This window comes from Lemur catta, chromosome 2, assembly GCF_020740605.2.
Source record: "Lemur catta isolate mLemCat1 chromosome 2, mLemCat1.pri, whole genome shotgun sequence".
Classification (NCBI taxonomy): Eukaryota; Metazoa; Chordata; class Mammalia; order Primates; family Lemuridae; genus Lemur; species Lemur catta.
Window position 1 is genome coordinate 122,016,228 of NC_059129.1, and position 8,841 is coordinate 122,025,068.

Sequence of the window (8,841 nt, forward strand, 5' to 3'; positions counted from 1 at the left end):
CCCTGAAGCAAGTCCTTTACATGCATTGACTCATTTATTCCACACGACAACCTTATATGAAGCAAATGTCATTCCTCCCTTTCTTTTATGGATGAAACTGAGCCTTGGAGAGTTAGACAATTTGCCCATGGTTGCATAATTAACAAGAAATGAACTCTAGCCCTTTTGTCTCCAAATCACGTGCTTTTTCTTCAATGCATCACTGCTCACCCTGCAGAGGTGACTGAAGACAGACACTCTCTCTCTCCACTGTTACTCTGTTTTTCTTCTCCGTGAAGAGCTGTCTCTATCCCCAAAACCAGGGCTGCAGCAGCAGCTCGCATCTGCCCAGATGTGCACGGAGATGACGCTACAAGCCAAAAATGTGCACAACACATAATGCAAGCAAGGGATTCGTGGTGTGGGTGAGAATTTCTACATCCTGGTAAGAGAAATCAGCAACCCAACAGAAAGGACAGGTAAAAGATATTTAAAAAGTAATTTATAGCAAAGGGGAACACAATTGGCTAATGAATATACCAACAGATGCTCAGCCTGTTAATCAGGAATGTGAGATACAAAGAGATGCCCCGATTTGCCAATTACACTGGAGGTTGATAACATCCACTCTGGGGATGTGGAGAGGCACACGTTCTCCCGCTCCTCTGATGGGAGGGTTCACAGAACACTGCTTGGGGCAATGTGCCAGTGTCGGCACTTAAACGTGCTTCCTTCTCTGGTCTAGCAATTCCCTTTCCAGAAGTCTCTCCTACAGAATTACTTGCTCATGAACAAAGTAGATAAGTCATAGGACATCGTTTTTTATGATAATTAAAAACTTGAAAACAACCTAAATGTGCATCAATTTGAGAATATTAATTACAGTATAATTAATTGTTACATCCATAATAAGGAATATTATTTAGCCATTTGAAGGATGACTTAAGTGACAAAAGAAAGCTAGTAAGTTGGTACAATCTCTTTGGATAACGACATGGTTGAGAGGGTTGAGGGGGAGCAGTTTTTACTCTATATACTTTTAAATTCCTTGAATATTTTATGATAAGCCTACATTACTTTTACATTTATATTACTTTTATGGTTATAATTTATAGTTATAATTAAGTCAATGTTAGATGTAACGATTGTAAAATACACTGGCCACACGGGGACATTTGTTGACTGCACACCTCCTAAGTCCCTCCCTGCTTCCTCTTAATTAGTCTCTCTCTAGATATTCTCCAAAATTCTTGCTAATCACTGATGCCAAGTTATAGGCAATCCATTGCTTCCAGGTCTTTCTCTGCAATCTGAAAATTATCTATGATGCTCTGCTGAACATAGGACCAACTTCTGGTCTTTTCTTCTTTGTGGCTCAAAACCTCTGCAAAAGCTTTGGAAATATAACTCATTTTATTCTAAACCATGTTCTTGGGAAGAATTCTCTCTCCTCACCCAGTGAAAAAACAGAAAAGCCGTATAAAGATATACATGTTTTTTCTCAGCCTAAAATTCTTAACATTTTCTTTTCCGGATTACCTTTTTCCCTTTTCCTCTTGTGTTAATGATTTTTGGTCATATTGCTGTGTTTTTGTTGAAAACCTCTTCTTATTTTTGTTTTTAGACATTAGTCACCTGTAAATAAGTGCAGCCATATGCCATATAATGCCATTTCAGTCAATGATGTACCATATATATGACGGTGGTCCCATAAGATTATAACAGAGCTGAAAAATCCCTACCACCTAGTGACATCGTACCTGTCCTAACATCATAGCGCAACAAATTACATGTTTGTGGTGATGCTGGTGTGGACAAGCCTACTGTGCTGCCAGTCGTATAAAAGTATAGAGAATACAATTATGTACAGTACATAATACTTGATAATGATAAATAAATGGTCATGTTAGTGGTTGATGTATTTACTATATTTTTTATCATTATTTTAAAGTGTACTCCTTCGACTTGTTAAAAGAAAAAAATTAACTATAAAACAGCCTCAGGCAGGTCCTTCAGGGGACATTCCAGAAGAAGGCATTGTTAGCAAAGGAGATGACAGCTTCACGTGTTATTGTCCCTGAAGAACTTCCAGTGGGATAAGACGCAGAGGTGGAAGACAGTGATACTGATGACCCTCACCCTGTGTAGGTCTAAGCTAATGTGTGTGTTTGTGTCTTAGTTTTTACCAAAAATTTTAAAAAGTTAAAAATGGAATAAAAACTTTTAAAGTAAAGCACAAAAAAGCTTATAGAATAAAAGTATAAACAAAGAAAATATTTTTGTACACCTATACAACGTGTTTGTGTTTTAAATTAAGCGTTATTACGAGTCAAAAAGTTTTTAAAAAATTAAAAGGTTTATAAAGTAAAAAAGTTACAGTAAGCTAAGGTTAACATATTATCAAAGAAAGAAAAAAATTTTTTATGAATTTAGTGTAGCCTATGTAATACAGTGTTTCTAAAGTCTACAGTAGTGTACAGTAACATCCTAGGCCTTCACATGCACTCCCCGCTCACTCACTGACTCACCCAGGGCAACTTCCAGTCCTGCAAGCTCCATTCATGGTAAGTGTCCTATACAGGTGCACTATTTTTTTATCTCTTATACTGCATTTTTACTGTGCCTTTTCTCTGCTTGGATATATTTAGATACACAAATACTTACCATTATGTCACAAGTGCCTACGGTATTTAGTATGGTAACATGCTGTACAGGTTTGTAGCCTCAGAGCAACAGGCTCTAGCATGTAGCCTAGGTGTGTCGTAGGCTGCACCATGTACGTCTGTGTGAATACACTCGGTGATGTTCACGTGAGGACAAAATCACCTAACAATGCATTTCTCAGAATGCATCCCCACCGTTAAGCGAGGCATGACTATACACACATACATGGATAAATAAATACAATAATCTACACAGTCAGGGTCCATTTAGAAAAAAGAAACCACAGTAGATGTTTCAATGTTTAATACCAGGAAATGTTTACATAGATGTTGGAGGTTGAAAAAGCCTGAAAGGGCTGTGGAGATAACCCAGAGATTAGCAAGTGCAAAAAGCGGCTACCATTCTTTAGCCTGAGGGACAGAAAGGAAGAGGTAGCTGCCAGAACCCAGAAGCTGGCAGGAGAGCCTCCCACCTGCCACCCCAGCTGGCGCAGGCGCTGGCATTTCTGAAGACATGTGGTGTGGCTGATGGGGGGAGGCCAAGCGCAGCTGGAGGCCAGCGCATCACCTGTTGCTGGAGAGGAAGGCCGTCTCTTCTCCCTCCCCTCCTTCCAGGCTCTCTCCAATGTCTCCCATTGGCAACAGTCAGCTGGCAACGACAGGTAAGGAACGTGGGCTGCAGATCCCAGTCCTGGCACCATGGAGCAAAGTACCAAGGAGTGAGCTTGGAGCCGAGAATCGGTGGGTGGACATCCAGCCTGTGCATAAGGTTTTTGCAGCCCGGCTCCTGGGCCTCCCACTCCCAGCTCCGGAGGGTGTCTTTGCCCCTGCAGAGCCTCGTAGAAGCCCACCCTTCTCCCAGCCGCTCCCTGCTCCAAAGTAACACATCACCTTCCCTTTCCCCTGCCACTTCGCTGAGATTAATCTCACCCAAGCTATTGAGAAAAAGAAATCTGATTATATACCTGATGCAACTCAGACTAATGTTAATTTTTGTTTCACTGTTTGTCTTTTTGCATATTTCTTAGCAATCCAAAAGATTCTAATGAGAGGACTATGGAAGGGAGATCTTTTTGAAGAAAAGAGCTTTCCAAGGGCACGAGGGAGGAGTTTTCTGCCACGCAATAGCAGTAGAGTCAGAACGGGGCACGGTCCTTCTAGAGTGCCCGGTGCTCACCCGAACCCCCACGGGAAGCAGGCCCGGCAGTCACGTCCTTGTGCCATTTACTGCTCGAGCTGGACCTTCGCTCTTTTTCCACAATGTGCTGACCGTTCCCTCCCTTCCTGTCTTGTCAGCCCTTCTCTGTCCACCGTGCATCCACCTGATCCCCACTTGCAGATCAACCACAGAACCGACGCTGGAACCGAAGCTCGGCTGGGGCAGGGGAGACTCCAACCCTGGAGGACACAGCCTGGGGCCTCGCAGAGAGGCTGGCGGTGTCCTGTGACCGCAGTCCTCCTGCCTGAGCTCCGACGTGGCCTCCACGCCTTCTCTCTAGACTTGGTACCAACCTTTCTCTTGTCTGTCTCCCTGGAAGAGACATAAAATCCTGTATCTGGGGCCTAGGGGTTGAGACTTCCACATGGCTCCGCCGCCTCGCTGTCGGTCTGGGCATCCCCTGCTCCTGGATTCTCCCACTGGCTCCAGCTGCTGTCCAGCACACCCTGCTGCTCGCTGATCTGTTCTTGCCACGCCTGGGGTGTCATCTTCACCCACGAGCAGTGACCAGTCTGCCCCCAACCACATCCCCGTGGTGGGTTGACTGCCAGGCCCTGTGCAGTGAGGGTAGGGGACTCAGGACCTTGAGCTCAACTGAGAAAAAACTGTAAATGTGAGGTATTAAGTATACTGGTATTCTAAGAGAACTAGTATTTCTAGACTATTCCAGAAGAGGATACGGTGCTTTTACTTCATAGACACGAGTTATGCTCTTTGAAACGGGAGAAGCGATCGTGATTTAGGGAGCTCCGAGTGTTTTGAAGCTCAAACTATCCTGGTAGGCTGCAGGTCCAGGGAGGGCAGTGAGTTTAATTGAGCACCTCCTGTATGCCAGGATCCATGGGGAAAGATATGGGCAATAGATGCTGGAAGAACTCACCTTCTGCTAGGGGAGACGGAGTGGCAAACCAGCATCACAATATGGTGGCCTGAGGCACCCCTAGAAGGACACGCTGCACTGGGGAGAAACACCAGGTAGGGAATGGAGAGCTCCATGGGGGTGCAATGAAGCTATTAGAGGATGAGACTGGAGGTGGATGGCGGAGGATGGATAAAAACGCAAAGGGAGGAAGTTAAAAGGTAGACAGGAAGAAGAAGGTAATTCCAGGCCAAGGAAATTCCTGCTCTGTGATGCCATCTTCCTTCTGTCTCCACAAAAACCTTGATCACTGAATTATCCTCTCTCTGACTCTTCCTCCTCCTGTCTCCTGGCTCTTTCAGCCTTTAAATGAGCCTCTCCTATATAATACCATTTAAACAATATAATTTAACAAATTAAAGTTAAATGAAATTTTAAAAGACCCTCCCCATGCCCTTCTGTCCTGTGTCTTTAATGTTTCTTTCCCACAGAATGAATGAGCATGAAAGCGTTGTCATGATAGGAATAACTACCCTAACTTATATGTGGCAAGATGTTGTCACATACCACTCACAAACCCACTGTCTTCTTAGCCTCACTCCTAGGAGGAAGAAGTCCTAAAACAATCACATATCAAAACTATGTTATGAAAGATGATCAATATGAAACACCAGGTGTTTCTTTGGTTGAAAGTGCTGCACTCTGGGGAATTTGGGGATGAGTACCCGCCCTCCCAGTGTGGAGCTCAGAATGGGACCACTGGCCTTGGTCTTGGGATGGGGCCAGCTGGCCTCTACCACAAGGAGTAGTAACATAATGGTTGCAGGATGCCCCGAGAGAGCTGAAGGCTAGAAAAACTAGGAGAGGAGAGGAACAAGGTAGAAGAGAGAAGTTCAAGCAATATCTATATGGGACTTAAGTGTAAACAGATAACACCCTAACACATACGCTTACATTAAGCTCAGCCATTCTGGGGAAATGCTAGGTATCCCCTGTGGTGGACACCACTAATGTTCTCTAATATCCACTTCTCCTCCTGAGCACTTATCAGCCCCCTTGTAATTAGGTGAGGCCATGAGGATAGTTCCAGCCAGGGGCTATGTGTAGAAGCAAAGCCTGCTGGGGATGGTCCACTGTCTCTCCTACTTTCACAAAGACTAAGGAGGCTGTGTGTTCCGGCTGTGTGTTCCAGGTGGCAGGGACAGGATGAGGAACCTCTGTCAGCCTGGACTGCTGAGTGACTGTATGGAGTACAGCTGTACTGTATAGTGATGCTTAGCATGAAATAAACATGTTTTGCTATGCCACTGTATTTGGAGGCCCATTTCTAACCAATCACAGCATAAACCAGCCTAGCGTGGTTAGCAAACATAAAACTTTAGCCAACCAAAATTTCTCATTGATGCTCTCTGCCCTGCAGGCACCAGTCCCTGGGCACAGACCCCACAAATAGAGATAGAGCCCTCTGTGAGGGGTGGGGGCTCTTTCCTTAAAGAAAAGGGAGTGGCCAAATGCCTGGGGCTTTGTGCGTGCTACACACTGCATTGGTGATGCAATCCTAGCCTAGTACCCTAACCGAGGAGGAGAAAGCCCGGTGCCCCACTTAGAGGGAAGACTTAAAGCTATGGGCAGTGCAGGAAGATAGGAACTTCACAGGGCAAAGGTGTGTGCGTCGTCCAGCATGGGAACACTGCTGAGATTACAAAAATTAAACCCAGTTAACAGGGTATCAAGCTGACATTACAAAGGTCACACGCTGTGGAAGCAGCTATTGCCCTTTAACTCCACAGTCCCTTGATTGATATTTGTGACTGGATGCTTGGCGAGGATCAGACATTAGAATCAATCTAGGTGCAGCTGCTCTGGGCCAAACGGCCAAGGATAATCAGGGAAAATGATACCATACACTGATATATTAAGTGGAAAGAATTGCTCAGCAAAATGGACTAAATTTTCTGATCTATCTTCTAAGCCACTAATTCTTTTTTAGCTATATCTAAACTGTTTAATCTAAATTCCAGTTTTTAGCTGTAATTATTGTATTTTTCACTTCTAAAAGTTGTACTTAGTTGATTTTAAAACCTGTCTGGTCATTTTTGTAGTCTTTTCTTCCTTATTCACATTTTCACTTCTTATTTAAGTACATATTAAAGATTTAAATACTTCACCCAAATATTTTATTAATACATTCTGCAACCAATAATTGCAATATTTGTAGTCCAAGGTGGGGAGTTTAAACTGTTTAAGCCATTGCAAAGCTGAAAGATAATTCTTACATCTATGGCCTGATCCATTGAATTGACTTTACAACATAACTCCTCCAGAGCAGTGTTACTTACATTATCAAATTCTTGAAGAAAACTTGACTTCTAACAGTGTATTCTCTTTGTAAGTATGTTCATTCTTTCTGCTTTAAGTCTTCTATGATATTTGTTCACATGATCTATAAGGCAGTATTATGAGAATTCATTAATAATTGTACTTATATCCTTTAATGTTTAATTTCTAATAAAATTTCACCATGCATTTTTATGCTATGTGGCATATTGTTTCATTTTTGTATGCATTGTACCCCCATCACTATGAAATTTTCTTTATCTTACTGTTTTTTGTTTGCTTGTTTTAAATTCTTAGTCCAACATTAATATTGCTACTCCTAATTTCTAGAAAGGCATTGTAGTGAACATGCCTCAGTCATACTTAAATCCAAATTCAAATCATGGCTCCGTGATTTATTTACGAGTTTGTATTAACCCCTCTGGGCTTCAGTTTTCTCAACCATAGACTGAAGTTAATAATGCCTGCCTCACATAACTATACAAATGTCATCTGTTCATAAATGAACTATTGTATGAAAATTGCTGGCACACCATAGATACCCAACTGATTGTAGTTATTTTTGTTTCCCCAGTGCGTCTGTGCCCTTTTGCTTTCAATCTATGGTTTCACTTTAGGCATATCTTTTGTAAACAGTATATCATTAGCTTTTTAAGAGAAAAATCTAAGCTATTTTCATTTATTATAATAATTGCTACCTTTCTCTTCATTTGATTAATTTTGTTTCCATCTTTTGCTGTACAGACTAAGTTTCTTTGCATTTGTCTTTTGCATTGATATGAACAGTTTTACTAATTCCATTAGTGGTTACCCTAAACATTCTGAAAATTTTTTTATGATTTATATGATTTATGTTTTATGTGATTATCAGAATTACAAACAAAATAATGTAGTCCTTTTATGGACTATAAGTAATTTAATGCTTTTTATTCCTCTACATCACATCCCCATATTTGGAGCTATAATTTAATTCACTTATTTCATTATTTTGTTTTGCATTGTATTTTACAACTATATTTACACTATCAATTTACTTTTACATATTTCAGTTGTTTCAACGTGAGAGAGGAAAAGCAGCTTCTGACAGCTCAGAGCTGGCCTGGCACTCACAGCTAGGCCATGGTGTTCTCCTGTTGAACATTAACAATTCCCAAATCTCTGACATCAAATGAGGTCACTCTGTGATCCTGATAAGTGAGATACTGTAATCATGCCTGAGCACGGTCAAAAACAAATCATGGTTGGGATGTGGCAAAGTTATAACATGTAACCAAAATGTTTGTATCCCCATAATTTCCTGAAATAAAAAAATTTAAAAAGAAAGTCACTGTGTAAATCGTAACAATGATTAACAAAATCCTTCTTATGGCTAACCTGATTGCTGCTTCTTCCCAGTCCGCCCACTCCTTACTGAAAAATTGATACCCAATTGCAAAATCACCCTCACTTTTTTTTATTATTTCAAAACATTTAGGAGGTACAAGTTTTGTTACATGGATGAATTGTATCATGCTGAAGTCAGGGCTTTCAGGGTACCCCTCGTAGTGTACATTGTACCTAATAGGTAGAGATCACCCTCACTTTCTGACAGCACCCAATCCACCTTTTGATCCCACCTAGATTCTCATGGGTGTGTGGCTCTTCTTACTGGAGGCGGATGTGTTCTAAAGAATGTTTTTACTGTTGGTGGGATTTTAAACAGTGTCAGTTTGAAGGCCAAAAGCTGCCCTGATGGATGATTTTGCAAATGTAACCCTGCCTCCAGCTCTCACGCCCCTATATTT